The sequence below is a fragment of the Bos javanicus genome, chromosome 18 (assembly GCF_032452875.1).
Source record: "Bos javanicus breed banteng chromosome 18, ARS-OSU_banteng_1.0, whole genome shotgun sequence".
In the NCBI taxonomy this organism is placed as follows: Eukaryota; Metazoa; Chordata; class Mammalia; order Artiodactyla; family Bovidae; genus Bos; species Bos javanicus.
In genome coordinates, this window is record NC_083885.1 from 2,234,945 (window position 1) to 2,255,539 (window position 20,595).

At 40.7% G+C, this 20,595-nt stretch overlaps 1 protein-coding gene and 1 long non-coding RNA gene across 2 annotated transcripts in view; both read right to left on the reverse strand.

The window, feature by feature from the left end:
- GLG1 (golgi glycoprotein 1) overlaps positions 1 to 20,595 on the reverse strand; it is a 127,739-nt gene that overhangs the window by 57,345 nt on the left and 49,799 nt on the right. The gene's annotated exons all lie outside the window — the stretch shown is intronic.
- The window catches only part of LOC133229950 (uncharacterized), a 51,444-nt gene continuing 31,400 nt past the window's right edge, over positions 552 to 20,595 (reverse strand). The window contains exon 2 of the long non-coding RNA XR_009730676.1: positions 552 to 16,264. This is a non-coding gene — a long non-coding RNA (uncharacterized LOC133229950). The remainder of the gene's footprint in view (positions 16,265 to 20,595) is intronic.

Genomic DNA, 20,595 nt, shown 5'->3' on the forward strand with positions numbered 1-20,595 from the left:
AGACTAGCTTTACTTTCAAGGAGCAAGTGTCTTTTAAATTCATGGCTGCACTCACCATGTGCAGTGATTTTGGAGCCCAAGAAAATAAACTCTGTTTCCATTGTTTCCCCATCTATTTGCCACAAAGTGACAGGACCAGATGCCATGATCTTAGTTTTCTGAATGCTAAGTTTTAACTTCTTCACTCTCCTCTTTCACGTTCATCAAGAGGCTCTTCAGTTCTTCATCGCTTTCTGCAATAAGGGTGGTGTCAACACATATCTGAGGTTACTGATATTTCTCCCGGAAATCCTGATTCCAGCCTGTGCTTCATCCAGCCCGAACGGAAATCTTGATTCCAGTTTGTGCTTCATCCAGCCCGGAATTTCGCATGATATACTCTGCATAGAAGTTAAATAAGCAGGGTGACAATATACAGCCTTGACGTACTCCTTTGGCTATTTGGAACCAGTCTGTTGTTCTATGTCTGATTCTAATGGTTGCTTCTTGACCTGCGTATAGATTTCTCAGGAGGCAGGTAAGGTGGTCTAGGATTCCCATCTCTTTAAGAGTTTTCCACAGTTTGTTGTGATCTACACAGTCAAAGGCTTTGGCATAATCAATAAAGCAGAAGTAGATGTTTTTCTGAATTCTCTTGCTTCTTCTATGATCCAACGGATGTTGGCAATGTGATCTCTGGTTCTTCTGCCTTTTCTAAAATCAGCTGGAACATATGGAAGTTTGTGGTTCACGTATTGCTGAAGCCTGGCTTAGAGAATTTTGAGCATTACTTTACTAGCGTGTGAGATAAGTGCAATTGTGCGGTAGTTTGAGCATTCTTTGGCATTGCCTTTCTTTGGGATTGGGATGAAAACTGATCTTTTCCAGTCCTGTGGCCACTGCTGAGGTTTCCAAATTTGCTGACATACTGAGTACAGCACTTTCACAACATCAGCTTTCAGGATTTGAAATAGCTCAACTGTAATTCCATCATCTCCACTAGTTTTGTTCATAGTGATGCTTCCTAAGGCCCACTTGACTTCACATTCCAGGATGTCTGGCTCTAGGTGAGTGATCCCACCATCGTGATTATCTGGGTTGTGAAGATCTTTTTTATATAGTTCTTCTGTGTATTCTTGCCATCTCTTCTTAATATCTTCTGCTTCTGTTACGTCCCTACCATTTCTGTCCTTTATTGAGCCCATCTCTGCATGAAATGTTCCCTAGGTATCTCTAATTTTCTTGAAGAGATCTCTAGTCTTTCCCATTCTGTTGTTTTCCTCTATTTCTTTGCATTGATCACTCAGGAAGGCTTTCTTATCTTTCCTTGCTATTCTCTGGAACTCTGCATTCAAATGGGTTTATGTGTCCTTTTCTCCTTTGCTTATTTAGCTTCTCTTTTCTCAGCTATTTGCAGGGCCACCTGAGACAACCATTTTGCCTTTTTGCATTTCTTTTTCTTGGAGATGGTCTTGATCCCTGTCTCCTGTACAATGTCATGAACCTCTGTCCATAGTTCTTCAAGCATTCTGTCTATCAGATCTAATCCCTTGAATCTATTTCTCACTTCCACTGTATAATTATAAGGGATTTGATTTAGGTCATACCTGGATGGTCTAGTGGTTTTCCCTACTTTCCTCAATTTAAGTTTGAATTTGGTAATAAGGAGTTCATGGTCTGAGCCACAGTCAGCTCCCGGTCTTGTTTTTGCTGACTGTACAGAGCTTCTCCATTTTTGGCTGCAAAGAACATAATCAATCTGATTTCGGTGTTGACCTTCTGGTGACATCCGTGTGATGAATATTCTGTTGTGTTGCTGGAAGAGGGTATTTGCTATGACCAGTGTGTTTTTTTGGCAAAACTCTGTTAGCCCTTGCCCTCCTTCATTTTGTACTCCAAGGCCAAACTTGTCCGTTACTCCAGATATCTGACTTCCTACTTTTGCATTCCAGTCCTCTGTGATGAAAAGGACATCATTTTTGGTTGTTAGTTCTAGAAGGTCTTGTAGATCTTCAGAGAACCGTTCAACTTCAGCTGCTTTTGCATTACTGGTTGGGGTAAAGACTTGGATTACTGTGATACTGAATGGCTTGCCTTGGAAATGAACAGAGATCATTCTGTCATTTTTGAGATAGGACCTAAGTACTGCATTTTGGACTCTTATGTTGACTATAAGAGATACTCCATTTTTTCAAAGAGGTTCTTGCCCAGTCACTTAGTCGTGTCCAACTCTTTGTGACCCCATGGACTGCAGCCCACCAGGCTCCTCCATCCATGGGATTCTCCAGCCAAGTACACTGGAGTGGGTTGCCATTTCCTTCTCCATCTTGCCCACAGTAGAAATATAATATATATATATATATATATATATATAATATGTATATTTTAAAATATGAGATATATTATTTCATTTTCCCAAAACCCTAGCCAAACTTGACTATTACTCCATCCACAGTGGAGGTCATGGCAGCATTCTTCAGCTGGGACTGGTAGAAGACTAGCAGTCTACACTTTGTACATTTCTTCCTGCATGTCCTTTAATACCTCTGGCCTCCAAAGACACACAGGTGTCTTCATCTTGTGTTACAAAACTTGTGGGTATGTTTGGCAGCATCAGTCACGTAGGCCAACCCTGGGGACTCATGGGTAATTTCTCTGCCAGTCCAGCACCAGGACCATCTGGCAGCATGAACAGCAGACATCGAGGGGCTTCTCACTGTCATCACGTGCCAGCCCCCACCCCCATTAGAGGCGCTGGCGTGGACTACTGACTAGAGCAGTAGGTGTGCTTCAGAGACAGAGCCCAAAGACAACACGAAGAATAATGTAGAGTTATTATATATACTTCTGTGGGAACACGATGCAATTTAAAGGGATAAAAGATAGATAGGCAAGGTTCCTCCAACAAACTAGAGCCCATTTATCCCTGGTTCTTGGACAGTCAGGGTATTAAGATGAGGTCAAGACTTACTTTCTTATACCTTTAAAATGAAAATAACTTCAATGGTCTTTATAATACATATAAAATAGTAGGAATTAGTGAATGCGTCTGCTCAAGTTCAGATATTACTTACTTGTATATAAACAATACGGGCAAAAGACTTGCAGCTTTGTCAAGTGCTAATTCATTCACCTTCAGTGAGGTTTTAGCCCTATTTTTAAAAATATGAAAGCATAATAATGTAACTCATTACTAGACTTAAGAGCCCCCACTAAACTGATCAACTCCTGACTCACTGACAGACGTATCCATACCCATGAAGATGCTCTGTCTCAAAATTTAATTCAAGAAATCAAATTACATCTTATTTTTGCTTAAGAAAACTCTACAACTAGTTAAAAATAACCAAATGGAAACACTCAAAATTAGTCAAATTTATCTATCTTCTGTCGCCAGAGCAGGGAATGGCAAATATGGATATAACAATCTAGTTACTGAACACAAAATACATCATTACATTACGGCCAAAAGGATACATATTTGGTTATGGTTTTACAAATCTTAAAGTTTATTTTAAAAAAATGTAAATTACGAAATCAAGTAATGTTCTATACCCTAAGAAATACTGTGAACTCCTTCCCCATCCCCCCCCATTTTACTACCCTGAATTAAAGGTACCACCCTGCTTATTTAACTTATACGCAGAGTACATCATGAGAAATGCTGGGCTGGAAGAAGCACAAGCTGGAATCAAGATTGCCGGGAGAAATACACCACCCTTATGGCAGAAAGTGAAGAGGAACTAAAAAGCCTCTTGATGAAAGTGAAAGCAGAGAGTGAAAAAGTTGGCTTAAAGCTCAACATTCAGAAAACAAAGATCATGGCATCTGGTCCCATCATCTGGGAAGTAGATGGGGAAACAGTGGAAACAGTGTCAGACTTTATTTTTGGGGTTCCAAAATCACTGCAGATGGTGACTGCAGCCATGAAATTAAAAGATGCTTACTCCTTGGAAGGAAAGTTATGACCAACCTAGATAGCATATTGAAAAGCAGAGACATTACTTTGCCAACAAAGGTCCGTCTAGTCAAGGCTATGGTTTTTCCTGTGGTCATGTATGGATGCGAGAGTTGGACTGTGAAGAAGGCTGAGCGCCGAAGAATTGATGCTTTTGAACTGTGGTGTTGGAGAAGACTCTGGAGAGTCCCTTGGACTGCAAGGAGATCCAACCAGTCCATTCTGAAGGAGATCAGCCCTGGGATTTCTTTGGAAGGAATGATGCTAAAGCTGAAACTCCAGTACTTTGGCCACCTCATGTGAAGAGTTGACTCACTGGAAAAGACTCTGATGCTGGGAGGGATTGGGGGCAAGAGGAGAAGGGGACGACAGAGGATGAGATGGCTGGATGGCATCACTGACTGGATGGACGTGAGTCTGAGTGAACTCTGGGAGTTGGTGATGGACAGGGAGGCCTGGCGTGCTGCGATTCATGGGGTCACAAAGAGTCGGACACGACTGAGCGACTGAACTGAACTGAATAAACTATATGAGACAGATCATCCACAAAAGATGTTTAGAGATATTTCTTTCTATAGAGCTCACTCAGTCTTTTACATCAGCTTTCCATTTGGGACCACGTCACTATTGTGAAGCACAAGTTTTTCTGGAATGAAATCATCTGCATGAGAGCCTATAATCAGCGAGGAGGGAAAAATTACCGCTGACTCACTCACTCATTTTTTTTCCCCCTAGGAGAAGAGTTAGAAATTTAGAATCCAGTTTGGTCCTAATTTGGGGGGGAAGAAAACAGTCAAGCGTTCTATCAAATGCTTGGCCAGATTCCCCTTTAAGCCCCATGGGAAAGAATCTTAGACAAGTCTATCAACATGGCTTCCAGCCACAGCAGGCACACAGCTGTAGAGATAAAAGACCTTGTTTTTCATTGCCCAGTTTCATGGATAAAGTCAGTTTTGGTGCCCATGATACAAAAGTGACACCCAGAGCATTATCATTCAGTCTCAAGTGGCTAACATCTATAAATTATTCTGTAGACAATTCATCAACAATGACACAGTCCTCTGAACTGTGAGGGTGTGATACCACTACCATAGAAACACAGCATCAAAATCCTTCTAAAACGGCTACTCACAGGATTGTCATTCAGTTCAGTTCAGTCACTCAGTCGTGTCCGACTCCTCGCAACCCCATGAATCACAGCACGCCAGGCCTCCCTGTCCATCACCAACTCCCGGAGTTCACTCAGACTCACGTCCATTGAGTCAGTGATGCCATCCAGCCATCTCATCCTCTGTCGTCCCCTTCTCCTCCTGCCCCCAATCCCTCCCAGCATCAGAGTCTTTTCCAATGAGTCAACTCTTCGCATGAGGTGGCCAGAGTACTGGAGTTTCAGCTTTAGCATCATTCCTTCCAAAGAAATCCCAGGGCTGATCTCCTTCAGAATGGACTGGTTGGATCTCCTTGCAGTCCAAGGGACTCTCAAGAGTCTTCTCCAACACCACAGTTTAGAAGCATCAATACTTCGGCGTGCAGCCTTCTTCACAGTCCAACTCTGGCATCCATACATGACCACAGGAAAAACCATAGCCTTGACTAGCCGGACCTTTGTTGGCAAAGTAATGTCTCTGTTTTTGAATATGCTATCTAGGTTGGTCATAACTTTCCTTCCAAGGAGTAAGCATCTTTTAATTTCATGGCTGCAGTCACCATCTGCAGATTGTCATTACCTCATAGAAATAAACACCGTCAACAGATCCCCTCATTTCATCATGCTTTAGAAGCAACATGGTAGAAAGAATTACGGACTAGGAGCCAGAAAAATTTAAGCTCTGATTTCAGTTCTGTTGCATATTCACTGTATAGCAAGCCTCGATCAAGTCACATAATTCTTTAGGCTTCAAAGTTCATGTCCACAAAACAGATAAATCGTACTTCACGTACTTCACAGGGCAGTGGAAGATAATACTGGCCCTTCCATCTCTGCACATAATAAAATCAAATAAACACCAAAAGCAACATAATTCATGGAGGCAAAGAATAAGAATTCAAGATCTATGACATACATATTTGATTGTATCTGTATATATTATCTCTGAAAGGACACATATAATTATTTTTCAGTATATAACCTTCTGTACTTTTTGATTTTTGTACCACATGCAAAAAAGAAAAAACGGAAAACCAAGGATAATTCTATTTTAAGACAAACATTTTTGAAAATATTTGGAATATATCTTCATGTTTGGGGCAAAAAGGAAGTTTAATGATATATTCTTCCAAGTCCGTATTTTTCTTTTTCCTCTTCCACTGTCTATTCCAAATCAGGTAGTGGTGGGGAGGAAATAGGCAACATCCATATCCTAGACCAGACCAAGTCCCCAGATGATAATGTCCCATTCTCTAGGCTAGGATGATCATAAGAGCGGGATGATAACTAAAACCAACTCTGTCAATATAACTTAAGACTGTAGACCACCCATGTTAAATATATATAATTGTTGTTTCAGAAAATCTTTCCCTAGGAAGTGTTAAGTCACTCAGTTGTGTCCAACTTTTTGTGACCCCATGGACTGTAAACCACCAGGCTCTTCTGTCCATGGAATTCTCCAGGTAAGAATACTGGAGTGGGTTGCTGTTCCCTTCTCCAGGGGATCTTCCCAACCCAGGGACTGAACCCATATTTCTCACACTGTAGGCAGATTCTTTACAATCTGAGCTACCAGGGAAGTCAATAAACTAAATTAACACTGTTTGATTCAAGCAATTCCTAGAGATAAATCTGTCAGAGACTTGAGTATTCTCATCCAAGCAAACAGCCTATTTATGAAGCAACAGATTATATATCAAGAATTCAAATACACTCAGACCTTACAATAGTATCTTAAAAATTTTGATCATCACAATTATTATTCTTCAGAAGATTATTGGGAAATCTAATGTCTAAAGTACAAGGCCTTGATTTCAGGTCTCTTGAATCTTTAGTCTACACTAAAAACATAGAAAAGAAGGCTCTATGACTAGAGGCAAGTTCACTATTTCAAAGAAAATATTCTAAATTCTGACATGTGATATTACTACAAATGAAATGCCTCATGGACCACAGAAAAAGCACAGACCAAGTAACCAAAGTGAGCCTCAGAAAGCACCTAAAAGCATTTTCCCAACTGAAATCTTCCTAAATAATCCACGTCACAGAGCTTGATTGTGGAAAGGCTCTCTGCATTAGGGAGAGCATAACCATATCTACTCAGATGCAAGAGCTAGTATCTAACAACCCCAGGCGTAGTTTTCTTTCAGTTTCACAAGAAGGAAAAAAAAAAAAGACTGGGGCGTGAGGAACAATAGAAAGTCAGTTTTGGATGCGCTTTCTCTGAATAGCTTGCTTTTGGTGCCAAGGAACTTGTTTTAATCTTCTACCTAGACTCTCTCTGATTTTTATTTTCACCTCAGTATGCAAGAGGAAAAGCTTCAAGCACTTATATAAAATTTCTCTCTGTCAGTTCAGTTCAGTTCAGTTCAGTCGCTCAGTCATGTCCGACTCTTTGCGACCCCATGAATCGCAGCACGCCAGGCCTCCCTGTCCATCACCAACTCCCGGAGTTCACTCAAACTCACGTCCATCGAGTCAGTGATGCCATCCAGCCATCTCATCCTCTGACGTCCCCTTCTCCTCCTGCCCCCAATCCCTCCCAGCATCAGGGTCTTTTCCAATGAGTCAACTCTTCGCATGAGGTGGCCAAAGTATTGGAGCTTCAGCTTCAGCATCAGTCCTTCCAAAGAACACCCAGGACTGATCTCCTTTAGAATGGACTGGTTGGATCTCCTTGCAGTCCAAGGGACTCTCAAGAGTCTTCTCCAACACCACAGTTCAAAAGCATCAATTCTTCGGCGCTCAGCTTTCTTCACAGTCCAACTCTCACATCCATACATGACTACTGGAAAAACCATAGCCTTGACCAGATGGACCTTTGTTGGCAAAGTAATATCTCTGCTTTTGAATATGCTATGTAGGTTGGTCATAACTTTCCTTCCAAGGAGTAAGCATCTTTTAATTTCATGGCTGCAATCACCATCTGTGGTGATTTTGGAGCCCCCAGAAATAAAGTCTGACACTGTTTCCACTGTTTCCCCATCTATTTCCCATGAAGTGATGGGATCAGATGCCATGATCTTAGTTTTCTGAATGTTGAGCTTTAAGCCAACTTTTTCTCTGTAATATGTACTAAATAAAATTCACAAACTGCAACGTTCTAAGACATATTTAAAATGAATACTTTAACTGTAAGCTGTACTGTACACACCTTTATACCTACTGAGTCATTTGTCTGGTTAAGAATCTTACAATATTATGAATGTGGTGGCTACTTATGCCATTAACATAAAGAATTCAGAAGCATATACATAAGCCAAATATGTGACCCATGACCTATTTTTTTTTAAATTTAGTACATAATTTACCCGAAGATATCTTAGACTATCTCATCTAATTAACTTACTAAAAACTTTTCCCTGGTGGTTCAGACGGTAAAGAATCTACCTGCAATGAAGGAGACCCGGGTTCGATCCCTGGGTCAGGAAGATTCCCTGGAGAAGAGAATGGCAATGCACTCCAGTATTCTTGCCTGGAGAATTCCATGGACAGAGGAGCCTGGCAGGCTACAGTCCATGGGGTCGCAAAGAGTCAGACATGACTGAGCAATTAAAAACTAACTAAAAACTTTTAGCCAGAATTTTAATTTTTAAACTTTATCTCAAGATTACCAAATACACATTTTAAAACATAAAATAATATGGGATAGTTTTGGACTAACAGCAAGTTAATGAAGTTTGAAAAGAAAGTGAAGGTATTAATATTGCCTTTCTAAAAGGCTTGACACTGAACAAATGACCTCAACATCCATGACTTACCAAGTAACCTATTAGACTGGTCACTAATTTGTTCCAGCCTGCAAAACAGAGAAACAGGCTGAAAATTGACTTCCCTAGTTTAAAACAATCTCTTATAAGTTCATTTTGGGAGCATTAAAAATGCCTAAGTTTCTCTGACAGCTCATGCAACTCAATAACAAAAAAAACCAAATAATCCAATCAAAAAATGGGCAGAAAACCTAAATAGACATTTTCTCCAAAGAATAAATACAAATAGCCAATAGGCACAAGGCACAAAATGCTCAAGGTCACTAATTATTAGAGAAATGCAAATCAAAACTACAATGGGCTATCACCTCACACTGGTCAAAATGGCCATCATTAAAAGGTTTCCAAATAACAAATGCTGGAAAGACTATGGAGAAAAGGTGTATTCCCTCCTACACTGTTGCTGTGAATATAAGCCGGAGTAGCCTCTGTGGAAAACAGTATGGAAGTTCCTCCAAAAAACAAAAATCAGAGATGCTGTATGATCCAGCAGTCCCACTCCTGGGCATATAACTGGACAAAAATATAATTCGAAAAGATACATACACCCTTATGGTCACAGCAGCACTGTTCACAACAGCCAAAACATGGAAACAGCCTAAATGCCCTTCGATAGATGAATGCACCAAGACACGGCCCAGGAACAGCCACTCAGCTGTAAAGAAGAATGAAAGAATGCCGTCTGCAGCAGCACGGGGGACCCAGAGAGTAAACTAAGTGAACCCTGTGACGTCACTACACCCGGGATCGAAGTATGACAAAGAACTTGCCTACAGAACAGAAACAGACTCCGACAGAGAGAACAGGCCTGTGGTCGCCAAGAGGGAGACGGATGGGGGAGGATGGATGGGGAGTTTGGGGTTAGCAGATGCAAATGATTCCATACAGAATGGATAAACAAGGTCCTACTGTATGGCACAGAGAACCATATCCAACATCCTGTGATAAACCACAGTGGGAAAGAATATGAAAAAAAATGTGTGTGTACACATATAAACATACATGCATACATAAAAATACATATACACACACATATATATAAACACAGAGATATAACTGAATCAGTTTGCTGTACACAAGAAATTAACACAGAACTGTAAACCAACTATACTTCAATAAAAAAAAGTTCCTAAATGTTTCCGGCTTTATTTTGCTTCCTTGCCCCCCTGGAGGTGGTAGTACCTCAGTTAAAAACAGTATTAGAAAAATTCCTAAAAACGTAAGTTACCTCTTTAACCTTTACCCTGTTTCACCAATAGCTTATTCTATATAATTATACATCTTCTCTAAAAATCTCATGGAAAAAAATAGAAAAAAATGAATAGCAGATTCTTTTTTACCAAAGATGACTAATCACTTTCGTCTTTGAATTTGAGATTAAGTAGATCTAGCCTACATAATTAATTGCCATGAAAAAGATCAGACACAACAAAAGCATCTTACATCTGTGTACTGGCTTAAGGCTACAGTTTCCATTAATGACAAAATTCAAAACTTCTCTCTCACATTTAGCTTTCTTTCTGCACGGCGAGTAAAGCAGCTAAGACTGTGAAATTCGTTCCTTCCTAGTCCTACTGGGGTTTCCCAGGTGGTGCTAGTGGTGAAGAGTGAGGTGAAAGTCACTCAATCATGTCTGACTCTTTGCGACCCCATGAACTTGATGGAACAGCAAGGATGGAGAAAGAGCTATCAAGAATTACATTTCTGGAGTTCCCTTGAATGCCTCTAAAGGAATTCATCACCATTATTTATTTAAATCCAATTCCTTCAGGAGAAACTGGACATCCTGCATGTGAAGCTTTCAGAAATGACTAAGAAAAAAAATTCATACAAATAAACACCAATGGATTAGATCTGGAAGAGGGATGGAGGGGGAGAGAGAGAGAGAACTAAGGGCAAAAAATGATTATGTCCCTAAAACAACAAACAAAAATAATTCAAGAGGGAAGAGGAAGTAATGGCAAAGTCATCTTCTAGACAGAAAGAAAAACCCGTTTCCTTAGCTTGCTTTCCAGTTGCTTAGAAAAGACATTTCTTGTAAGCTTCTACTGAAGTCTAACAACTCATTTCTAATTCTATCCCATGTTCCACTCTGTTCTTCACAAATTTCACTCGGTCTTTGTGATCTGAGTGCCCTGAAAATCTAAGTCAATTCTATACAAAACTTAAAATGCTCTTTATCCAACTAAAATCTGCTGCTAAATAAAAGAATAAAAAGGAATGTTACTCTTTTGTAAAGTCATAAACCTTTACTCTGTTTACTTACTAAACAGGAAATTGCCTCTACCTGTGTCAAACCACTGTAAATAGACACTCAATTTGCTATGCGAGTACCAATTTTGTTTTATGGGAAAACTGTCAATTATTCTTCTACAGAAAATGGCAAACTTTACATCGGGTATATGGGAGTAGGAAGGGAAAAGCCAAAAGAATCTTTGTTTTAACCTTAATTTAAAAAGAATTGTAAGGAGAAATACAGACTGTTACATTTCTTAAGAAACATCATAGAATCCACTGATTTTTTTAAATTGTGTAACTTTTATTAACAATAAAACTTTAAAAATTAAAATAAAATTAAAGTTGATAAAAAGAATTCTGAAACTTGTTAAAGACAATCTTGTTACTACAAGCGTGCTAGGTTTATTCTTGTGAATCTGAATGGATGAGGACGACACTTCCGGTTAAGGTCTGATCTTGGGTAGAATCTCTGCAGATTCTTGACCCAAACCACAGGGCATACTTACACTACCTCAACAGGTGGACTATACTCAGCGCATGCGGCATTGAGAGGGTGATTTCAGAGCCGGTAACTTACTGGATGTGGAAGTGAGGGAAAGCATGAAGGATGACGGCTGTTCTGCTTTGCAGGCTGGGGAACAGGGCGGGTGGTGGTGCCTCCACTGAGAAGTGAAATCCACAGGCCTGCGCTCAGCTTCAGAGACGGTGAGGCTGAGCTGCCTGTGGCTGAGCTGCGGGAGGAGTGAGTGAGCGACAAGTGTCTGGAGCTCAGAAAGGAGGCTGAGGCTGCTAAGAAGATGTGGAATCATTACATTTAGGTTGGAATGAAATCACCTGGTCTGAGTGAGAACAGAACCATGACATTCAAGCCCCCGATAGAGGAAAAGATCGAAACAGGTAACAACAGTCCGAAAGAGAAGCCACAGAGAAATTTTTAAGAAGGAAGTGGTCACATATTGATGATTCCACTTATATAAAATGTCCAAAGGTACAAATTTTGAGACATAAAGTAGGTTAGTGGAGCCTAGGTATGGGAATGAACAGGGATTAATTATAAATGGGCATGAGAAATACTTCTGGGGTGATAAAAATGTTCTAAAAGTGGTTTATGGTGATGATTATACCACAAATGATGGTAAAGTTGCTAACGGGTGGACTCTAAGATACGTAGAATAAAATTCAATAAAGCTGCTTACAAGAAAAAAAAGAAAGATCAGGTTGAGTACTACATCTTCCACATGATGTGGTTACTGTTCCTAGTGTGAGACAATGTTTGTGAGATTCATAGGATGGTTAGACAGCATCAGAGACTCGATGGACACAAATGTGAGAGCCCTCCAGGAAGCAGTGGAGGACAGGGGACCTGGCACGCTGCAGCCCACGGGGCCGCAAAGAGCCGGGCACGATTCAGCGACTGAACAACAGCGAACAGAGCTACAGGCGCCTGCACCAAGCCGGCTGAAACCCGCCCCCCCCCGCCCCAACACTGATACCTAGGCGTGTACTCTAAAATGAGAGAAAGAGATGCTTTATTTACTGAAGGCCACGGCAACCCTCTTATGTTCAGAAAGTAAAATTTGATACTCAGGTACAGAGAACAAAAGTACTATGTAATACAGAGCTAGTCAACTCCCAACCAGGTACGTCTGAAAATGTGACGGGATTTTTTTCTTTATCACTCCAACTCGGGAGGGGGAGCAACACTAGCATTTAGATGGCAATGTTTTAATTATGATTTACTACCTTTAAAAACAGAAGATCCGAAATACGTATGGGTCTTCACTTACACTTAATAATAGCCACCTCAGTGGTATTGGGTCAAACAGTTATAAGCAGGTATTCAACATTTTTTAGGAATATAAAAAATACAAAAAAAGGCTGAGTATGCTAAATGTTCTTCAATGTATGGACAGTACTGCACGAGGAGGAATGATTCCTTCAAAATACCAAAAGCATTCCTGTTGAAAAATAACCGATTTAAACCACATTTCTATCAAAAGGTAAAGTACCTGTAGATTCTTATTTTAGAAATTCAAACATGAGGCATCTGCATTACCATCAAAATACTTCACTATATTCGTATTAAAATTAGAATTCTTCAAAATTTTAACTTTGAAAAATCACACATGACTATTAGTTGTTCAAATTTTAGAATAACATAAAATATTTAAAGCTACATTAAAAATAAATAAATAAAGCTACATTTAATTTTTCAGTTATTTGTCACTTAGCTTGAACCAGCCTTATAAATTTCTCGCTGAGCTTTCTTAGACACATACCCTGAGGAAACCAAAATTGAAAAAGACACATGTATCCCATTGTTCATTGCAGCACTATTTACAATAGCTAGAACATGGAAGCAACCTAGATGTCCATCGAGAGATGAATGGATAAAGAAGCTGTGGTACATACACACAGTGGAATATCACTCAGCCATAAAAAGGAATGCATTTGAGTCAGTTCTAATGAGGTGGATGAACCTAGTACCTATTATACAGAGTGAAGTGAGTCAAAAATAAAGATAAATATCATATTCTAACACATATATACGGAATCTAGAAAAATGGTACTGAAGAATTTATATACAGGGCGGCAATGCAGAAAAAGACATAGAGAACAGACTTATGGACATGGTGAGAGGGCGGGAGAGGGTGAGATGCTGGAAAGAGTAACACGGAAACTTACATTGCCATATGTAAAATAGACAGCCAACGGGAATGTGCTGTGTGGCTCAGGAAACTCAAACAGGAGCTCTGTATCAACCTAGAGGGCTGGGGTGGGGATGGAGATGGGAGGGAGGTTCAAAAGGGAGGGGATATATGTATACCTATGGCTGATTCATGTTGAGGTTTGACAGAAAACAACAAAATTCTGTAAAGCAATTATCCTTCAATAAAAAAAAAATTTTTTTTTAATTCTCTCTGAGCTTTAAATACTTTTTTGACAGACCAGGCAATAACATTTATAAGCACTTCATTGTAATGTCAAGGTTTTACATTTTCCTTTGAAAATTCAGGAGCTGCCTCAAGATACAACTATAGTATACTGTGTATCTGTCCAGTAAAGCATTACACTGCATTAGAACCTGGTTATCTATTTCTGGAGACTGGAATTTTGTCTATTCCACATACTCAGTGCCCAAAACAATTAACACAGTAAATGCTGTTTCAAGAATAGCTATTAATAAAGAAAGTTATTGAAAACTACAGACATACTCTATATGATGAACAAAACTTAGTTTCAGAAGAATTAGCTAATTTTCTACTGGAAAGCCTTTAGTTTCAGAAGAATTAGCTAATTTTCTACTGGAAAGCCTTAACGGTAATTTTGTAAGGTTACCAAAATGCTTGGATGCAGGTTACAATGAACTAAATGGCAGCTCCAGCATCAAAGAGACAAAGAACAGGCAGAGGGCGATTACTTGGAGAACTCAGGACACCTATTCAACAAAGGACAAAACACACAGAAGTGAACAGAGCAGCAGTTATGCCTCCTTCCTGCTCATTCTAAACTGTTTCTGGGGACTTCCCTGGTGGTCCAGTGCTTAAGAATCTGCCTTCCAATGCAGGGGAGTTCAACCCGTCAGGAAACTAAGGTCCCACATGCCTCGGGGCAACAAAGTCCCTCTGCAGCAACCGAGACCCGAAGCAGCTAAATAAATAAATGAAAAACAAGTCACGTGTAAAAATAAGTAAGCAAACTTTTTCCATCACAAAGAACTACAACTTTCAGCCCATCTTTCAATACCTAAAGATTAATATTTGCAAAGTCTTATCATTCTGGGTATTTCAGGGGAGCAGGGTGTCAGGAGAGGAAGAGATTATCATCAAGAGAGGAGACAGCTATGGAGGGAATGAGCAATTAAGTTTCAGCAATTAACTAGCACTGAAACGTTTATCGACTATCTTCTAAAAGGTATGTATTTTCCGTTCTTGGAAAGTCATTCAGAAGTTTCTTTCTGAGGTTGGGTGACAGAGTCCATAAAGTTTCCAGCACTACTTGTGTTTTCATAATGGTCAAATGTTAAAGCTGGTAGGAAAAAGGGCTACAAGACTCAATGGATAGGATATCCTGGAGTCTTAATATATCCTGGTCGATATGCTGGCTTAAAAACATAAGCATATGGGGAGTAGCAGCTCCGCTTCATGCCAGGCAATGTCTCCACAGGGTGTGGGCTTCCCAGTGTAACAGCAGTCAGACCATATGGTGCTGCTTTTACTGGCATGGGCAGGACAGAGGCTGCCAAAAACTGAATGTGCTATTTTGGTCCGTAAAATGTGATAATTCCCAAATTTAAAACATAAGCATTTGAAAATTAAAAACGATTTTTTAATTTTAAGATTTCAAAAATATTGGACTTTCATAACTCGAGGCTCCACTGGGTAACAGCTCTCAGCCTTTGAAATAAGACCAAGATTCAAGCAAAAGCCAAAAGATGGGGAGTAAGCTTGGCAACAGTTCTTTTGAAAAAAAATTTTTTTTTCCAATTTAAACAAAACCTCTCCATAGTTATATCATAAACATAAAGATGCAATGTACAGCAACAGCTTGTGGAATACCACGTTGTGACACATCAAACCAGGGCAGTTGACGTGAGAGCTGAAAGGTGGTTCACCGATGGATGGATTCTCTATTTTTCTCTAGCCACTCCTCCAAGCTTTTGCACAGTAACACACTTCCAACTTCTTAAATAAGCTTATCTAATGCTTGAAGTTAGAACCACCTTGGAAACACTCATGCTGAATCCATAGACAAATTATTTAACCCATACAAACTCAGCCCTGGATCTGAGTAACTCAAGTTCAAGATTCTAAAAACAATTTCAAATGCTATATTGAGGCTGTTAACATTAATTCTAGAAAAGCAACTTTTGAGCTTCCACACTTGTTTCAATGCTGTCCAGCTCCCCAAGCCTGCTTCTTTTTCGTAAATTAGGTTAATTATATGTAATAAAAATAGCTTTCAGTTTGGCCTGAGTTGAGAACATGGATTTTATGAACTGCTTTATACAAGGCAAGGAAAAAAAATGCTGTGTGTGTGCCATCAGTTTATTGAGGAGAGGGTCCCTTGAAGCACTGCTGGAGGGGAGGAAGTGAGACGGGGAGCCAGGCAGGACTGAACGAGCAGGTGGGCTGGCCTTCTGGCAGCTGGAGCGCATTCCCACGGGCACCTCTGGAAAAACATAAAGATCAGACCTCAGGAATGGCTTCTCCAGGAGTGAGAAGGCTGAGGACACTGCCTCACCAGTTTTTGTCACTGGTGAGGGCCTGCAGCCGGGGCTGTTAACTCCCAGGCCCCTCTGCCCCCTTCCACGTGAGTCAGCTGTGTTCCCAAGGCCAGAGAAGGCCCTGAGCCTCCACCAGGGTTTGAAGAAAGCCGCCTGCAGCTAGCACTGAGACAGTGAAGGCAGGGGGAACGTGGACAGGGCTCTGCTATCCTCTGCTAGCCAGCAGAGAGGAGGAACGCCTGGGCGTTAGGGAAATCTGCTATAACGTGTAACAGCACCTAACACAAGAAAAATCTTAGGATCAGGACTAAGTTAAGTCAAAACTCGGAGAACTCCATCTTCCTGCCCATTCAGTTCCTTGAATGACAATAAATACGAATTATCCAGACTAAGGTTGAAGAAGGAATTCATAGGGCCTGGACTCCATCTTAGGCCTGTTCATGCTGATCTTGCTCGGCCATCTTTCCAATGGACTCTGAACTCTGTGTTTAGTGCCTATGAAAACAACAACAGAAGGATAAGACCCCTCCAGACAGGGGAACCTTGAAAATCGTATCTAGGTTACTCATCGCCTAAGAGAAAACATACACTAATCACCCCTTCCTCCAGACAGGCCATAAATTTTTCTGTATCTATCAGAGTGTAACCTCGGGTTTACTGATTATTGGCTAATTGTTTGACTCTTTGAGCACATGAGACCAAAGCACGTGAATGATGGGGTTATTGGGATTGTATTTTCCTCGGTGTATGTAAGTCTCAAGGAATTTGGAGTGGTGGGTTCAGACACATACACATGGGGTATAAAAGATTTTCACAGATGCTGGTCGGGGTCCTTGGCTAAGAGGGGACTCTGCCTTGGGCCCGCCGGTGTACTAAACTGCACTCCACTATCTGCACTGTCCTTCTGAGTGAGTTTGTTTCCCGGAACGCGTGGCTACAACAAGGTGAACCATAAGCTCAAATACCATCCACCAAAAGAGGGCTTCCACCCCCTCAAACTGCAAGGAGACCAGCACCTGCCATTTCCCGGACCTGCTGGATTCTGCTCTGACCAGGCTTACAGCGAGGTGACGCGTGCCGAGCCTAAGAACCACTGATTACAGAACTGGGGCTTTTGCTGAGAAAGACAAAGGAGCCAAACGCAGAGCACAACTGCCGAAGGCGGCAGCTGAGCAACTTCGGTTTGTTCTCTCACACTTGCTTCTGTAAAGTCTTGAGAACATTAATGCCTAGAAGTTATAAATTAACCAGAGCACCATGACAGGAGGATCTAAGAAAGGCTTTTAGGGTTTTACAGGACTGTATTGTCTCATCCCTTCAAATGGTTTTTTTTTTTTTTAAGTAAAAGAAAATACAGCTTTAAAGGGTCAGTTGGTTGATTTGTGTGCACGCACGTGTTTGAGGGCACAGAAGGCTTGCCTTCAGGTGTCACGCCAAACGCTATAATGATGTTATACAGGTAACTTCAAATGTATGAGGTAAATCATGTACCAGGAGAATTACTGGGGAGAGAAAGGAGGAGAAAGGGGAAGGTATCCTTTTTAAAATACTTTTTTAAATCTACAGGCTCTTACAAAATTTTACCCAACCATCCAAGTAGGCACAAGAGAAGTTAGCCTACCTAGACAGAATAGGAAGCAGGTTACAACTAGAAGAAAATGGCAAACCTTTCCAGTTTCTCTTTTCTATATTTAATGCTTCTGAGGAGTTAAGTTTTAACCAAAGAAGTCTTCAGTGTGTATAGTTTAACCCAGACCTATGATCTAGTTTGGGGAGTGGAAACGGGCTATATAAAAAACTTCCTGAGCAATCAAAAGCAAATGGGACATTTATTGGAGTCTTAACATTGTCTTTTATGGGATGGATTACCAACTTTTCTTTGAAACGTCTTGACTTGGACGATATGAACTCTGTTTTAGTTATAGGTCCTTTTGCTCAAGCCAGTGTTCAGTCTCTGCCATGGCTCTAAGTTCCTTTACCAGTTCTGAAAACATTTTAGTTTAGTACAAACACTAGCTTGTACACCAAGGAATTAAACAGCATTATGGAAGAAGACTTTAAGGAGAGCTGTCATCTGAGCTGGGCCTTGAAAGATGAAGGGAAATTTCAATAGATGAGAAAGAGAGACTTCAGGCTTAGGGGACAATGCTCAGTTCCTTCACAAAGCTCGGGTTTCTCTGAGGCAGCTGCTGCAGACAGTGTCCACTGAGAGGCAAAACCTAGTCTCTGTTATACTCTATTTGGTAACTGTCGATCAAAAGCAGCCCTAGGGGGATATGTAAACAAATAGGTTTAGCCTTGTTTCAATAAAACTTTACTTACAAAACACACTCTGAACCCACATTTGTAAGTTTATTTTTCTGACAATGCCATACTGTCCTGATCACTTTATAATAAGTGCTGAAATACAAGTAATGCAAACCATCCAATTTTGTTCTTTTTCAGCGATCTAAGCTACTCTAGTTCACTTGCATTTCCATATAAATTTTACTCAGCTTGTCAGTTTCTATCCCCCAGCCCCTCAGTCTGCTGGGATTCTGATTGAGACTGCACTGAACTTATCTGAGGTCTTCCAAATCCAGGAATAATATAATATTGTCTGTTTCTGTTAAGTTGGAGGTTTACTGTTGTGGACAAAGAATACTGCCTATCATTCCAGTAAATACCAAACGTGGCCACCACTAAGCAATCAGCCACTGCAGCACGCACATGTGCGCACACACACACACACACACACACACACAGAGTTTGCTAAAAGGGAAACTCAGAATGGAGGAAAAAAACAGGATCCTGGCCCTAGACATAAGATGCATACCTAAGGAATAATTTCAGTGAGCCCAAACTCTAGCATATTCTCATACATAGAAAAGCAATAAAATCACTAATTTGAAGTGTCTGTTTTTTGTGATTAGTAGTAATCTTTTGATGTTCAACATGATTCCTTTTTAGCAAAAATTCCTATATATCCTGGCATCTTGCTGAAGGTGGAAAAGAGGAGTGAGAGAGCAGGCTCAAAACTTAAATTCAAAAAACTAAGATCATGGCATCCAGTCCCATAACTTCCTGGCAAATAAAACGGGGGGAAAATGATTTTACTTTCTTGGGCTCCAAAATCATTGCAGACAGTGACTGCAGCCAGGAAATTAAAAGACGCCTGTTCCTTGGAAGAAAAGCTATTACGAACCTAGACAGTATATTAAAAAGGAGAGATGTCATTTTGCCAACAAAGGTCCACACAGTCAAAGCTATGGTTTTTCCAGTAGCCATGTATGGATGTGAGAGTTGGACCATAAAGAAGGCTGAGTGCCAAAGAATTGATGCTTTTGAACTGTGGTGTTGGAGAAGACTCTCGAGACTCCCCTGGTCTGCAAGGAGATCAAACCAGTCAATCCTAAAGGAAATCAACCCTGAATATTCACTGGAAGGACTGATGATGAAGTTGAAGCTCTGATACTTTGGCCACCTGATGCGAAGAGCCGACTCATTGGAAAAGGCCCTGATGCTGGGAAAGATTGAAGACAGGAAGAGAAGGGGGCAACAGAGGATGAGATGGCTGGATGGCATCACCAAATCAATGGACATGAGTTTGAGCAAGCTCCGGGAGTTGGTGATGGACAGGGAAGTCTGGCGTGCTGCAGTCCATGGAGTCGCAAAGAGTCGGACATGACTGAGCAACGAAAACAACATCCTGGCTCCTCCCTTGCCTCTTTGGAGCAGTTTCTCAAAGCTATCTAAAGAGGCTGTCTCCTGGGTTCTAGTCCTTGGTGAGGCCCCAAAATAAAACATAACTTGCAATTTTTAGGTTGTGCACTTTCCTTCAGATGACACTTTCTCTGAGCACATTTATTCTCATGTACTGTTTTTTAAGGCAAATTTTAATATCTCCTAACACGTGTAAACAAAGCAGAGCTTACTCTTTGTGACACCAGCCCCCAGACTCTCCTGTACTAATTGGGTGTCAATCAATTTAGTTCCTATACTGTGAAGTAAAACTCATATCCTATGGCAAGACAAGAAAAAATTAAAACATAAAAAATGTTCTCTGCCCTCTGGCCTCTTCTCTCCCCCACTACTATGCATTGTGTATCTGCATGAAGTATCAACTAAATCACCCAATCGGTAGAAATACCCACTCCACTGAAGAGAGTCAACAAGACAACTCCTTAAAGGATAACACTCCTTCCTGATGGTCTAAGGAGCCATGCTTAGATCTGGATTGTGTAAACTGCCAATAACATGTCATTTCACATACAGCCCTCTATCTATAACAACTCAC